Consider the following 15149-nt stretch of genomic DNA (forward strand, 5'->3'; position numbering starts at 1 on the left):
CATTTAATTGTGATTTAAGAGAGGACAAAGGGTAAAGCCTCACATGCTCAGAAGGCATTCATCATCGCACCAGGGGAACAAACCTGTGGGGTTGGGGAACTATCTAGAGCTAGGAAAAATCTTCAGCCCGCACACTGCATAATTGCCCTCAAATTAGGGCTTCTGGTCTGCAAACCTCCTTTTAACTATTACTAAGACTGGAAATGAATATGAATTGGATTTTCTATCTGTCAGTAAAATAGCACCAGGAAAGAAGCAAGCTTCTGGGTGATAAAAGAACATTACATAACAGCCTGGAAGATGTATCAAAAAGCTTAGATTGATTGATTACCTTGAAAAACGTTTAATAGCTCTGAAGTTGCTTATAACCTTTACTTTATGTTCACAATTCTCCATCTCTGTTTGTGCTGAGTTGACTGAAAGCGAAAGCTGAATTTTATCTATGTCATACGTTCTGGAAAGCGGAGAGAGCCAGTCAACCATGGCAATATGGAATGCTTAACTGATTCTTGATCTTTTACAATGACTGTTCAAAGAACAGCTAGCAGAGCTAAGAGATGAATTGTGTGGAATGTCCAGGCAGACTGGACTACATATAAAGCAGATGAAAAAATGTAGAGAAGCTGCAGAAGAAGACTTGGAATTACTTTTACCTAAACACAAAGAAACATCAGGTGGCAAATGGGAGACAGCTTTACGGTGGTCTAAGGTGTGAAAGCAAGCAAAGGAAACTAATGTAACGTCAGAAGAGGTGAATGAAATTATGACCAAATTATAGGACTACAGAGGGTAGAGAGTGAAATGAATATCCAAGCAGAAAAAGCCTCTCATCTCCTGGGGAAAAGTGGGGAAAATAACTTTTTTCTTAACTGGAACGAATCAAAACTGACAGGAAACAAGGATGAAATATGATTTAATGAAGATGTAACAGGCAAATAAGTATGGACTATTGTATTATTAAGATATGTTGGAATTCTAGAGGAGAAACCCATCAATGACGAAACAGAGAAAGACCATTTTGACACCTGAAGATAATAATAATTGAAGAGCTCTTTTGGACTTTTTGCATAGAAAAGGGTGAATTTGAGATGCCTAGAAGGGAACGTTGAGAAAAGGCCATCTAGAAGAATGAGAAAAAGCTGGATAGCAATACAGCTAGAAATTATCCACGAGTGCATACTCTAAATACTTTGATTAATTGTTACATACATAATTGGCAGAAAAAGAATCAGAAGCCTCTCTTTTTTTCTTCCTTCTTTTCTTGCTTTTTCTCTGATTTTAAACCCTTGGTAGCTCTCTCTTAATTCTATTTACATGTATGTTTTGCTCTTTGAAGATTGATATTTGGGTTAAATGAAGTTGCATACAGAGAGGATTTGGATAGAAGAGGAAGGGACCTGCCTGAGAGGCGGGCCAGAGAGGTTCCTTCAGGTGTGGAGCTGATAGAAGAGGGGGAAGCTCCCAGGTGAGAGCTGGGAGGGTGCACTCTTCTGTATGTGGAATAAGGCTCAACATATCATTGTAATGGAGGGCTTGGTATTCGATATACATATAGGGTTTCTCCCTCTTATTCATAGTCTTATTTTTCTCTTCTCCCTGTTTTGTTTTTATTCTTCTTTAGTTTGGTTTGGTTTTTACTGTATCTTTTGTTGAAAACTCTCAATAAAGTTTAGTATAAAAAAGCAACAGTGGTCAGGCAATGCTAGGCCAGAAATGGCTATACTGTAGTTCTTACCAGCCAAAACTGCTATAAGGCGTTTCGTACAGCCAATGAGGTCACCTGAACCTTGTTTGTTTGTTTAATTATATTATATATTAAATTTGTATACTGCCCTGTATCCATAGAGCAGTTCACAACATAAGATTACAGTACACAAAACACATAAGAACAATAAGAACAAAAACAAACCAATAATCCCCGTTCTAGCACCCCAACTACCAAGCTGCTCTTTCAGGAAGAGTAAAACCCCGTCCAAAGCAAGCAACTGACGAATTGCCCAGATTCAGACCCCCCCAAGGCCTTGCCAGGATTCAGGGTCAGCCCACCCCCATGTGCCAGCACGGCTCTATTTCAGGGTGAGGGGATTATAACTAAGCAGAATCATAGAGTGAGATTCTTATATGTATAATTTGATTGTGTGGGAAAGAGTACACAAACTACTCCATTCATTTCTTGTAAAATGGCTCTACAAATGGCAGCACTCATGTTAAGTTCTGGGAAAGGAACAATTTCTCCATTATTTTTCTCTGTTCCAAAAGGTTCCCTGTGACTATGCAAGATGATGCAGCTTCATGGAGATGTGCTGGGCGCCCCTGAGTCCTTGCAGCTAAAAATAGCAAAAGCCAGCCTGCCTTAGTTTCTATAGAGACAACCCGCTGTCACGCTCAGAGTTGGGTTAGCCCATCAGTCAGAGTATCTCATGCGGCCACCACAATGAAGGGCCGTTGCCCAGACCGTTTGCAGGGTGGAAGCCGGCTGCAGCTCGAAGGCTTGCTGAGCCCTTTGTTAATGAGGGCTTTGGACTAATTTCCTAATAAAATGAACACTGTTGCTATTGTTCGTCACAACGGGAGAGCCTGTGCACTGTTAATTGTGTGTGTGTGGAAGGGGGAAGGGACACTGCCAGAGAAATCTGGAAAGATGAAAAAGGTTAAAATTACCATACTGTTTTGCTGTGTGCTTCAGTGGCAGATGGGCAGAAGTTGCACATCTTGCGGCTGCCTTGGTGCAGGTGCTTCTGCTGCTGAGGAATCGCAGAGGCCGGCAGAAAGACAAACGGAGCTGATGCTGTGGGAGGAGGAGGAGAGGCTAAACAGAAGGAAGGATGAACAAGGAATTTGGAGGAAAATAAGCAAATGTGCAGCAGCCGCCACTGAGCACTCGGTAGCCACTGCAGTGAATCACTGATAGATGGATTTCATAAAATTTATATACCACTTGGTGGTAGAAAAAAACCTCAATGCAGCTTACAAAAAAGATAAAACAATTTTAAAAATCCACTAAAAATTTCCAACCGTAATTTAAAACATACAGGAATTAAAACCACAATAGAATAGATTAACATTAAAACTCATACGAACTTTCTAGACTTGTCTAAATATAACATGACATATTAAAGAACTATCATTGCTATGGATGCGTACACAGAGCACCAAACACTGGACAAATCTAAACACGTCCTACCGTTGTTTTTGAAAGTTGATGAGTTTTGGGTGTGAGCAGGATTTTCAGAAGGAAGCACCAGCTCAGTGATTTGACCAAGGTGAATGTCTTTCCATTTGGCCTGATGGTTTGAATGTTCTCTCCATTAGCTCGTAGTAACTGTCCGCACAGATGTGGAGGTGTATGTCCACAGATGTTTCAAAAGTGACCTTTCAAGCACTGCCCACTTTCCATAGGACTAAAGACCCTCCCACTCCTATTGCCCTTTGCAGGGGCATGTGGCATGGAAAGGCATACAGGGGCAAGATATGGCTTTCTGTTTTATACAGTGTGGCATAGGTGTTTGTGAGAAGTCCCAGTACAGTGATGCTTCACAAACAAAAGACGGTTTGTTGTGGTCCCTCTTCAGGGCCAAGCAAAACAAGTGTGGAAATAAAGCAGGCTAAGATCTATAGTATGGGGCCCCACCATGGCCCCCACAGCTGCACAGGGACCTGCTGTGGTCTTCCCTGATGCACACGGGGTCTGCTTCCCCTGCTCAAATCAGTTAGCAAGTAAACTACTATACATAGAGAGAGAGAGAGAGAGAGAGGTTTGCTGGAGAAATTACTTTAGAGAGCAGGCATACACCAGAGAGGATGTATGTACAATGATCAATACTAAAAGTAGAATGTGTGCGCCTGAATTGTGATCTACCACAGTTGCATTTAATATCTCGCTTCCATTAGGGTGCTACTTGACCTGCAGTCCCATGGTGAAGGAAAACACTATCCGCCCCCCCCCCCCATCCAAACACACATTCCGCGCTGTCCTGATTCAGGCTTCTTTGTCTTGCCACTGAGGTCATGGGGTCCTTCATTAGGCAAACAGGCTATCCTTTCAAACCAGAATTTGGTTCTTCTCTTAGTCTTTCTCCTGAATAAAAAGCAGCAGCAATATTGCTGCTGGCATGAAACCAATTTGACAGAGCCTAACCCGTTTGCTTTCTGTCTCCCTCAGTATAATTTTCAGGAGGAACTTAAAAACATTCCTGTTTGCCCAGACATTTGATGGTTGAAAAATACTGTTTCTCACAACTTTCTAGAGGGTGCGTTCCTAGTGTTGGGTAAACTGGGACAAATGAGGGATGCTGCTGGCTTACCAGCCATCTCGCTGCCCTGCAGTCTGCTTGCCTGAGCTGACAGAGCTGGTCTCAGAGGTGGCATTGAGGACAGCCAAACTGCTGATCCTGAGGGTCATGCTGAGGTGGTCAGCTCTGGGGTGACTCAGGCCCCGGGGCTGTCACAACATATCAAACACATGTGGCAGGCCACACTATGGACCTTGTTTTCTCAACTGGGCAGGAAGAGGGTGATCTGAAAGTGGGGGTACCAACAACAGTCCTTTGTCATGGTCAGATCACTTCCCGTTGTGGTTGAGGTTCTTAGCATATTTCCCTCTCTACAGAATGGTTGGCCCTTGGAGGTTAATGGAGTAATTGCCAGCCAGTTGACAATCTCTTTCCCTTGGTCAAGGTTCTCAAGTGGGTGGTCCTGGACCAGGTCCAGTGTGAATGACTGGCAGGGTGTGGGGGGAAGGCAGGAGGCCAGGAGAGTGACTAGCAATTTATGGGGTTTGACGCTGTCCAGCAGGGAGAGTCAGGGCAGTCCAAGATGGAGGAATGCATGCCAGGTGGTGGAAGAAGAGGCTGTGGTTTTTTATTAAATTTGTATGTCACCCTTCAGATCTCAGGGCAGTTCACAACATAGAATTACAATTGATCCCATGGATGGGTCTGTGGACTCCCCACTCCCCGCCCTACTGTCTCCTAGAACCTGCAGGAGCTTCGTTCTATTGTTTTATCACTTTGGTGCTTGCTGCCCTGGGCTCCTTTGGGACAAAGGGCAGGATGGAAATTTAATAAATCCACAAATCAATAGGAGGGCAGCAATCTGCAAGCTCTCCTGGCTCACTCAGCTAGTTCCCTCTTAGAGCAGGTTGTGTTTTCCAACCTTTATGTTAGCTGAGGTTTGATGTTGGAAGGAGAAACAGAACTGAAGTTTAACGTGCACAATAGCCCACATTTTGTGCTCTGCGTTGGTTTCTTGGCAGCTGTTGTGGCCGTTAGCGAGCAGCAGATTCTGCCTTAGCAGGAGAACTGCCTGGGCAGGAGGGTTGGGAGACAAACGGTGGCCGTGATGGCAGAAAGTGGCCTCATCAAACTCCACAAGTCCTAGACATATGGCTCCATGTTGGCAAATAATAAAAGCCCTGTGCTAATACATTTTGTAGCTTTCAAAACACAGAAGCCTGATTTGTCTTTACAGCGGGGCATGGCCTCATGCTGTGTATGTTTGTGAGATAAATATTTGCTCACACAAAGTTGGTGTGCTGTTATTTTGTAACGCAGGCTCCTGCTGCCCCTGGGATCAATGCCCCTGATTATGATGGTGCCTTGTCCTTTGCAGCACCTGCCTCCTGCTTATTCTATAAGGAACTTGAAGACAGGAAGTTCTTGAGAGAGAATAGCATGGGAGTTTAGGGCTTCCCTCTCTCAAAAACTGCAAGTCCTACTGTAGTTTTACTGTGCAAGCACATTCTCTGCTCCAAGGAAGGAGCTGGGCCAGCAACTGGCTGCGCAGAATGTGCCTGTTCTGCTCAAACACTGGTCTTGATCAGCTCAAGCAATTTGCACGAGATCTGGACAATAGTTACCTATGGAACAAGTTCCCATAAAAATCTTCAGTGGCAATTTTGCCTCATTTTGTTCCTCGGGGTGATGGGATTGCAGCCTGAGCAGGGACCATCTGGCTCTCTGCGGCCTGGTAAAGTCTGCCCTTCCCTCCACCCCAAATCTCAAGCAGCTTATAGCTTCTTTTTCTTCACTGGCATCATATATGGTTTCCAAAAACCTTAGAAACTTAGCTGAATTTTATAATAAGCACTGTTTACTCACCAAGGACAGAATAAAATAAGGAAAGTCAAATGAAGGACAAATTTGAAGGAAACATGACGAAGGCACTAGTCCAGGCTTACTCTTCCTTTCAACTGCGTTCTACCTTGCCAGTGGAAATGATAGTCTGGGGTGCCCACTTGCATTCAAATTTCCTCTCCACCTGCAGTTTAAAAGCAGGAAGCTTGGCAAGGCAACATTCCTAGAGATGCTGTTCAGACAGTGCAAAGAAGACTGCAGGATGCTTGTCTTGATTGAGACAGTGACATTTTCCAGGACAACGAACGGGACACCACATGGAGATGACGCACAGACAGTGCAGCTATTCCCAGCAGGTGCAGACACATCTATGCAGATGTAATGCATTGCATCTGATTCCTGCATTTTCAATAAATCAAATTGTTTTAATTACTATTGCTTCAGAGCTTGGCCTGCCTTTTTAGTTTAAATACATCTGTTTTCTGTAGCCTGGTTCTGAAGCTACTGCTGCCTGAAAACCTGCCATGACGGATCATTCAGAAGCAGCAGTCTGGCAAGCCAAGACGCAGCAGCGCTCACAGTCATTCTTGCCTGTCCTTGGAAGGGCATTGGCAAGGAGAAGGACGGACAGGGAGCAGCAGGGAGAAGGAATACGCTTCATACAGAACAGCGTCTAACCTAAAGTGCCCTTCTGGAGTCTACCCTTCGTTGCTGCGCTGCAAGAAAACGCAACGTGTGTGCACTGAGCTTTATTTCAAATGAAGTTAAAAAGTAGTCATTTCTGTTATATAAAGACATAGTACAGAGATTAATCTAACACTACAGAAGCTCTCATTTCCTTCTGTGAAAGGTAGAGGTAAGAATCCTGCTTCTCAGGGGCACTGGGCTGTATGGGGTGTTAGAGGACGGGTAGTACCTCTGGTGAGGGATACATTGTGCTCCTTCTGGGGTAGTTTGACCACCTTTGGTCCCCACCCTGCACTCAGCTCTCACCTGTGGCTCCTAGAAAGCTGTCTATATGTGACAGGAAACAGCTTACACTGGCTGGCTAAACTAGGTGAGGGGAGCCCATGGGTCTCACACCCTTGATAAGATAGAGACATCCCCAGCATGTGAAGACAGGCTCCAGTGGATTGAGCGGAGGAGACCAAGAGTGGATCCAATGGTCAAGAAGGCAGTTTCTGCACATGCTATAGAGGGAGGTGAGAGCAGATGGGGCTCATCCACTTGGGAAGGTAGCCCATCTAGGAGAAGGAAAACTCTGATCCTAACCCTCTGCTGCCATGTGGGATATCTTCAGGAGAAGAAAAGGCTAATGAGTAAACCCTACAAAAATCTGGAGTGGAGTCCCAAAGTCTGTTGGGTGGCACCTTGTATCCCTCCTTCCCACAACTCCTGCAGCCAAGCTGGTGCTGAACATGTTATTCTGCTTTCCTTTGGACCACATCAGTGAGGCGGGGGGGGGGGTTCTTGTCATGGGCAGCCCAGGATCTCTAGACACACAGCCCAAGCTTGTGCCCCAGGAGGTCACTTCAGTGCTGCTGACACAGCAGTTTGACTTCATCCACTGAGACATTCTCCTTTCTTTCTTGAGACAGACAGATGCCAACAACAACACCAACAATACCCCAGCACTTCTACTTGCTTGGAAAAGTGGGGTGAAATATTGCATTACTCTGCATGTGTGTTTCTCCACTGTTTATATTTGTGATCATGTCATGAATCTGACACTTGTTGATGAAAGGCACATGACAAACCTGAAGCAGACATTTCTTGAGAGAGTGGGAAGTACAGTAAGTCACCCAGAAGATTCTCTCTTCAAACTAACACATCCTGCCTAACAGATATTTTTGCTGTTCATGGATCCACTTATGAATAACTGGCAGACGTCAGGTCTGGTGTATAGTCACATCATGGGCACAGGGCTTTGCAGTCTCTTTACATTGCTTCCATGGGACAACGGAGTCATATCCTATTTCCATCCATCTCTGGTTTAGAAGGGAGACCACAGACAGATGACATAGGACATGACAGATTTGCTGGGATCTGTGGTCCATCTACTCCCTATCTCATTACCAGTCATAAGACTCTCAAGGATTCTGCCACTTGGGATGTGCATTGCCAAAGAACCAGCCGGCACTTGCAGCACAATGTGGTTACTGAAGAGCAGTAGTGCATTGGCACACAACCAACCTTAAACACAGCATTTTATTTCAAATAAAGGAGCCCAGAAATATACCCTTGAAGGAGGACATAACCCCTAAAAGTCTTTATGGCGATTCCTATTGGTACCACCTTGCTTAAGGTAAAAACTATACTTTAAAGGTGAACACAGAGTGCACTAATGCATGCTGCCAAAACTGCAGATGCCCTTTCCCATCCCTGCTGCTGCTGCTGCAGTGCCACAAGCAAAGTTACCTTCACACTTGGGAAAGCAAGGAAATGAGTGTAGCAAGTCCATTTACCTTTGCTGGGTGCATGCAGCCAGGGTTGACTAAATCAGCTAGCTACAATAATATAGGCTGCAAATCAGTCCATTATACTGGAACCAGGGCCAGCCCAATACATTTTGGCACCTGAGGGAAACCACAAAATCCTGTCAGCATCTAACTCCTCTGCTCGGAGACCCTCACTGACTGCTGATTTGCTACCAGGCCAGTTCAAGGAGTTACAACTAGAGCAGAAAGCCCTTGACAACTTGGGACCAGTTTCCCTGGGAGATTGCCTTACCACCCATGTACCCATCCGCTGCTTCGGTCAGTGGAACCGGAAGCGCCACAGGTGCCGTATAAGACCCCCTCTGCATCTGTGGAGGATTCCTTAGCGTGACAGCGAACCTGTGCTTTGGAACTTCCTGTCTACTGACACCAGGCAGGCGCCTGTACTATTTTCTGCCCCTGCTAAAAATTTTGTGGACACATACTTTTTATTTTTATTATTACTTTTAAGATCAGTTCCACCTTTTGTCCAAAAAGCTCAAGGAGGCGTTGGTGGATCTCCTTCTCCCCTTTCCACAAAAACTCTGTAACGAAAGACTGAGAGTAACTGGCCAAGGTCACCCAGGGAGTTTCATGGTTGAGTGGTGAGTGGTACCCTGGTTTTCCAGGTTCTACTCTATGTAGTAGCCATACATCACTTTCCACATTCTAGAAAAAAAGATGGAGAAGTAAATAAGCTGGGGGGAAGGAAATAATCTTTCCTCAAAGGTCTGCAAATTTAGGTGGGCCCTTGTTAACTGTCCTGCGTGGCAACTTCTGTGCATTACTCAGAAGTAAGCCCCACTGCATTCCATGAGCTAAGCAAAGGTTCAACTTAGTGAGTCATCTGAACCCAGGCTTCTGTTTATACTCTTTCCAGACTAACAATGAGCTGTAACCAAAAACAAACCTGAGGTCAATTTCAAACCCAGGAATCAAAGTTTCTGCTTACTCCTCTTTAAAATAATAATAATAATAATAATAATAATAATAATAAATATACCCTGTAGATCTGGTTGGAAAAACTTAAGAAAACTTAAGATGTCTATAGAAAACTTAAGATGTCTATAAATATTCATATGGCATTCACTGTGATTCATCAGAAAACATTTTATTGCTTCACTGAAGTGGAATGAGGCAGCTCAATTCTTAATATGCAGGCGGATGAGGCTCTTAAATTATATCCTTAAACAGCAACAAAGTCTAGTTACAGAGTGAATGGCCAAAGAAATATTCTGCAAGACTAGATAGATAATCCAAGGGGTAAAAAGACAGTTCTACCAGCAGTACTGGGGTCAAACACATTTGCCAGGATCCAAAGAGATATTTCAAAGTCTATAAAGATAGTCCCAGATTATTTTTAAAATAATGTTTCTTCTCACTGAACATTGCAAAGCCAGGCTACTTCACAATCCTCTTTGCTCTGCTTCACAATTGGCTTGTCTTGTGACCTGCAAGGCTTCTGTTGAAGAAACATTTGCCGAAAGTGGCCCCCTGCCATGTAACTAGTTGTGCAGCGCTTTGGATCCTGGCCATTAGCTGAAAGTAAATTATATTGATTTAATGTGTTTAGAATAAGAGAGTCTCTTGGGCATATTTAAAACCACATTAAGTACATGAAGCAAATAAACAACATTATTTGTCAGTCAACAAAAATACTAACATTGACAATGAGTGAATAGGTATATTTATTTGGAATTATATATCATCATAGCTCTAAAAGGAGGACAGATTACACAACATTTACAGTTGCATATTGAAAAGCAGGACCAATCAAGGAGAGATGGATATTCCTTCCATCATGATCCCAATCTTACCTGCCTCTGGAGACAAGAAATTATAAATTATCTACCATCTCCAGAGAACGGAGTTTTACAGAAGCAAAGCATAGTGAATGGCATTATTTCAAGTACCTGCAAAAGCTGAAAGTAATAAGAAACAGTTGGAATAAAAGAGAAGTCCGAAGCTGTCATTTTGTGCACTCATTCCTGTCAGCAGGATTCTCCTTCAACAGCCGGACACGATACCCAGCAGAAAAGTACCACTTTCACTTTTAAAATTGAAATCAACTTGGTAGTTTCAGTAAGCTTCAATTAAACAAGTTTTAAGTCTGAAAGAATGAACTAACTTTGCAAATAACAATTTAAAAGTACTTTGTTAGGAACCTGGATAAAAACGCTTTTCTCATATGGGAGGCTTCAGCCCTGAGACCAGGTCTAATGTAAACTGAGTACCAATAAGAATGCTGTGGCCTAAGAGAAGGTCATCAAAGACAGGAGCTTAGAGGCAGAGCACGCTATCTAAATTGAAGTTAATGTTGTGAATTACAAAAGCACTATTCAGACATGTGAAAGTGCATTGGGGAGGAGTGGGATCAGAGAGAAAGCCCTCCCCTCTACATATATTTTTTCACAGCTCCAGTTTGCAAACTGTAATGACAGGATTCAGCACTTGTAGGCCTTCTATTATGAATTGAGATAAGCCAGCAATCTGTCCAAATCCAAGACCAACTTCTGACTCCTAACATGGGATCCGTTTTAACTTTTTGTTTATACTTAATAATGCTAATAATGCACATTGTTAATCCTAAAAAGGTATTTCAGTGCAATAAAGTGTCACATTGCTATTAAATCAAAACTAGTGTCTGTCTTTCCTTTTGCGCTCTCTCTCTCTCTCTCTCTCTCTCTCTCTCTCTCTCTCTCTCTCTCTTTTTCATTGCCTCCTGGTGCCTTTTTCTCCCTGTCCTGTTACCTAGTTCATCTTTCACAATTCTCTCTCTCACGAATTCCTCTACTCACAGCTTCTTCTACCTTCTCACTTACTCTACCTTCCTGTCTTCTCCCCGTCTACTTCCTTCTGCCGTTGACTTTCCTATAGACATTCCATCACAATTCCATAAAGCAAATAGAAACAGTTTAGAGTCCCTCTCCACTAAAATCTTCTCCCACCACAGCTGGTGCAAAATGCAATGGCCAGAGTGTGCACCAGAACAAGACACTTTGAGCATATAACACCAGAGCCGTGGCTGGGTGATCTTGCGCCCCTGGCAGAACCGTCAAGATTGTGTCCCCCAGCCACAAATTGGCTCTTCTTTCCGCCTCTCCTCCAACCCCCCCCATTCAATTCACCCTCTATTTAAAACCATTTCTTATGAGGCAATAATCAATATTTATGGACATATTTTTAGCCGATTTTGTGCCCCCCCATTGCCTGCGTCCCTGGTGGGGGCCCACCTCACCACCCCCTAGCTACGGCCCTGTATGACACTAACCCTGTCACTGGCTGCCCATTAGTTTTTGGGCCCAATTCAAAGTGCTGGTGTTGACCTCTAAAGCCTTACTCGGCTCAGGACCTCAATACCTTAAGGGCTGCTTAACTGACCAGGACCTTGCACTTGTCATTAGGGTCCCTTCCCTATGCCCCCCTCCCAGAGAGGTTCGGAGGGTGACAAGAAGAGAACAGGCCTTTTCTGAACTCCCCAGAGAGGTTTTCCTGGCACCATCGTGACATGTCTTTAGGCGCCAGGCAAAAACATTCATCTTTACCCAGGCCTATGGCTATTAAATAATCAATGGCCTGTGAAAGCGTGGGGGAGAGGACTGGTATTACGATGACTATTTCATTATTAGGCTGCCAGTGTGCTTTTTATTATGTTTTTATCATCGATGTTTCGTCATGTGTTTCTAATGATGTACACCTCCCTGGGATCTTTGGATACAGGGCGGTATATAAATTGAAAACTACTACTACTATAGTCATATACACAGCATTTCCCCCTTGTATCTCACCAGAACACATGAGCTTGGATGCTGAGCCTTTGTGGGGCTGGCTGGGGGGTGGTGCATGTGGTCTGGGATGTGAAGTGGCAACACTGCGTGTCTAGGTTAAGCTGTGGAAAGCAAAGCAGGGGCAGGACAACGTGAGGCACGAGGAACTTGCTAGCTATAAAGCAAGATGCCTACTATATGGATGCCCCTTTTTGGTCCCGCAGAGAACTTTTCCCCTGGTCCAGTGCTATTGCAGGTTGCATGCAGTGGGGTGAGGATGTGATGTCCCCACTCGCTTCGACTCCCACATTCTGCAGCAGCGCATTCTTTAGCATATGTGCCACCAGGGTGCAAAGATCCGCCCAGCACCCCCAAATTTAGTTTAGCCCCCAAATTAATTTTTATTATGCTTATGTCTGACACCATGCTTATGCCTTATCTCTTGTTTATGAAAGGGAGGGAAAGGAAACAAACTTTTTTATTTGCTCATTTATTTACAATACACTTATACTTAAGTATACAACAATACCACACTTAAACTTATAAGTATTGTTTAGGCACCTACTGAGGAGAAACATCAGTTGTGTCAAAGGTGCTGCTCACCCTGCTGCCGCATAGCAGTGTCGCTAAATACAATACGTAACAAATTTTGATGTAAGAGTTAATTTCGAGTGCACGGCGCCATTGAGAATGACAAGCGCTGTCGTTGAGTCTGACAAGCGCCGCAGTTGTGAATGACAAGAGCCGCTGCTGGTGCGGCGCATCTTTGTTAAATGAGTGCACAAAGTTGAAAGTCTTTTAGTGAAACAGTAGGTATACACTTTGGTAATACCTAGGTATATATGTATTTTGTTTTTCTAGCTTGATCAAAATTATTTATTATTTCATAACAGGTAGATAGTTAAGAGCTTAGGTGGCGCTCCCCAGAATTCAGCGCCCGGGTGCCCTGCACCTCTTCCACCCCCAGGTAAAGACGGCCCTGTTCTGCAGGCACTGGGCTCCTGCCACCACTTCCTGGGCTCCCTGGCACTGCCATGGTGAGCAACCAAGAAGCCCTGCTGCAGCATCTGTTTCCAACATGCTTCTGCTTCTGGGAGAAGGGTAGAAAGCCATGGAAACAGAGAGTGAATAGAGCCCCTTTATTATACAGAGCTCTCTTGGTAGATATAAAGCTATAGAAAGGTGGAGAATACAGTCAGCCAGAAACATGCATCTAATTGAAAAAGGGTTGTGCCTTTCTCTGGGCACATTGCAACCTTTGTGGATAAAACAAGTGTTTCATCAGAAGATTGTGTCCCATCCCAGATGTCAAATGGAGGGTCCCTTTGGTGTGGGCAACCTTAGCTGGAGTCCAAACTGTTGGCAACAGCTTTGCCCAAAGCTGGTGGCCTCATGACCCAACGGTCTCTGATATAAATCAAGGGACAGTTGACTTAAATTTGACAAAGCAAGAATGCACACAGAAGTTCTCTTAATAGTAAAGGCATAACTGCTTTGTATCAACCTGGGCTTGCACTTTGCCCAAGAGCATAAGAAGCACATTGCTAAAGTCCAGTAGCTTTATTTGCAAGAGCCTCATCAACTAGCAGGCACCAGTGCTGCATGGTACAGCGTAATTTATCATCTCCCCACTCCTGATATAAATGATATACAGAGGATGTAATTGTACTAAAGTTACATGAAGAGAACTTTTAAAATAAGGTTGTCTACAACTGCTTGCCTCCCCCCCCCCCATTGGCTAGGGGTGGGGAACCAAGCTTATTCTGCCTAATTTCATGCTGATAGGGGAAGCCTGGAGAGAAAGTTTAGGAAGGCAGGGTGAAAAAGAAATGGGGGTGGGGGGCAGTCAAGACAGACAGAATGGTGGAAAGCAGGGGAGCCCTCTCAAGTCCATCACATCTGACCTCTGGCAAGAGCAATCTGTTCCTCTCCAGGCAGAAAAGAGAAAAGAGATGGCCTTGCATTTATAGGAACATTTCATTGGGGCAGGGGGAGGATAGCTTTAGGTTGTGGGTAAATAGCTAAAAAAAAAAAAAAGTAACTTATTGATTAGTGTCAAAAGGATGTTAAAGGATATGTTGACGGTTCACAGGGGAGTCAGGAGAAAACTTGCTTCACCAGCAGATCAGTAAGCAATTAGGAAATAAACTTTAGTGCTCTGAAAGTATACAAACGTTAACCGTGGAAAAGAATGTACAGTGTATGCTTGCTGCAAATAGTGAGATGATGCAACATTAGTTACGGGAGCGATCCGCCCAAATGACTTTTAGGTCATTTTCAGTAGGAAACGTTTAAGAATGGGTTTTATCACCTCCCCCTCTGGAATGGCTTAAAATAGGGATTCACTTGGGTTGCATACCCTGTTCTATGCCTTTGTTGTTGAGAACTGGCGCCCCGCGCATCTGGGACTCCTTGGCTTTGACTCTTGGCGGTTTGAGAAGCATCCCTGACCTTTGCAGATGTCCACACACTTCCACGTCGCGCTCCTGGGATCGTGTGGGGACTAAGAGGCGGATCTGGCGAGCCCCTGCGGATCCCGGCAGGAGAATCCTCGATTGCAGGGAGCAGAGGGCTCTTCTGAGGGAAAAGCGGGGCGCAAGAGGGGGGAAGAGAGCGCGCTCCCTGCCAGAACCGAAAGGAAGGGCCGGTTCCGGGGGGGGGGGAGCGCCAGAGCAGCGGCTGCCCCCTCCCCCCTCCCACGGGGCCTTCCGCCCGAGAGAGACGCTTTTCCCGCCCACGGAGAGCCTCGCGCGCGGACTCCTCTCGGGGTCCAGAGGCGGGAGGGAGACAGAGAGCCGAGGGCGCGCACCCCCCAGCCACGCATGCGCGCC

General features: G+C 44.8%; 1 long non-coding RNA gene across 1 annotated transcript; it reads right to left on the minus strand.

The window, feature by feature from the left end:
* Positions 1-8994: 8994 nt before the first annotated feature.
* Positions 8995-15103, minus strand: LOC308484791. The gene is made up of 2 exons (XR_013990122.1): positions 14678-15103; positions 8995-9220 (listed from the first exon to the last, which is right to left on the minus strand). It is a non-coding gene; the product is annotated as an uncharacterized lncRNA (long non-coding RNA).
* Between the last annotated feature and the right edge of the window lie 46 nt (positions 15104-15149).

The sequence above is a fragment of the Podarcis pityusensis genome, assembly GCF_964106645.2.
Source record: "Podarcis pityusensis genome assembly, chromosome: 1".
Taxonomy (NCBI): Eukaryota; Metazoa; Chordata; class Lepidosauria; order Squamata; family Lacertidae; genus Podarcis; species Podarcis pityusensis.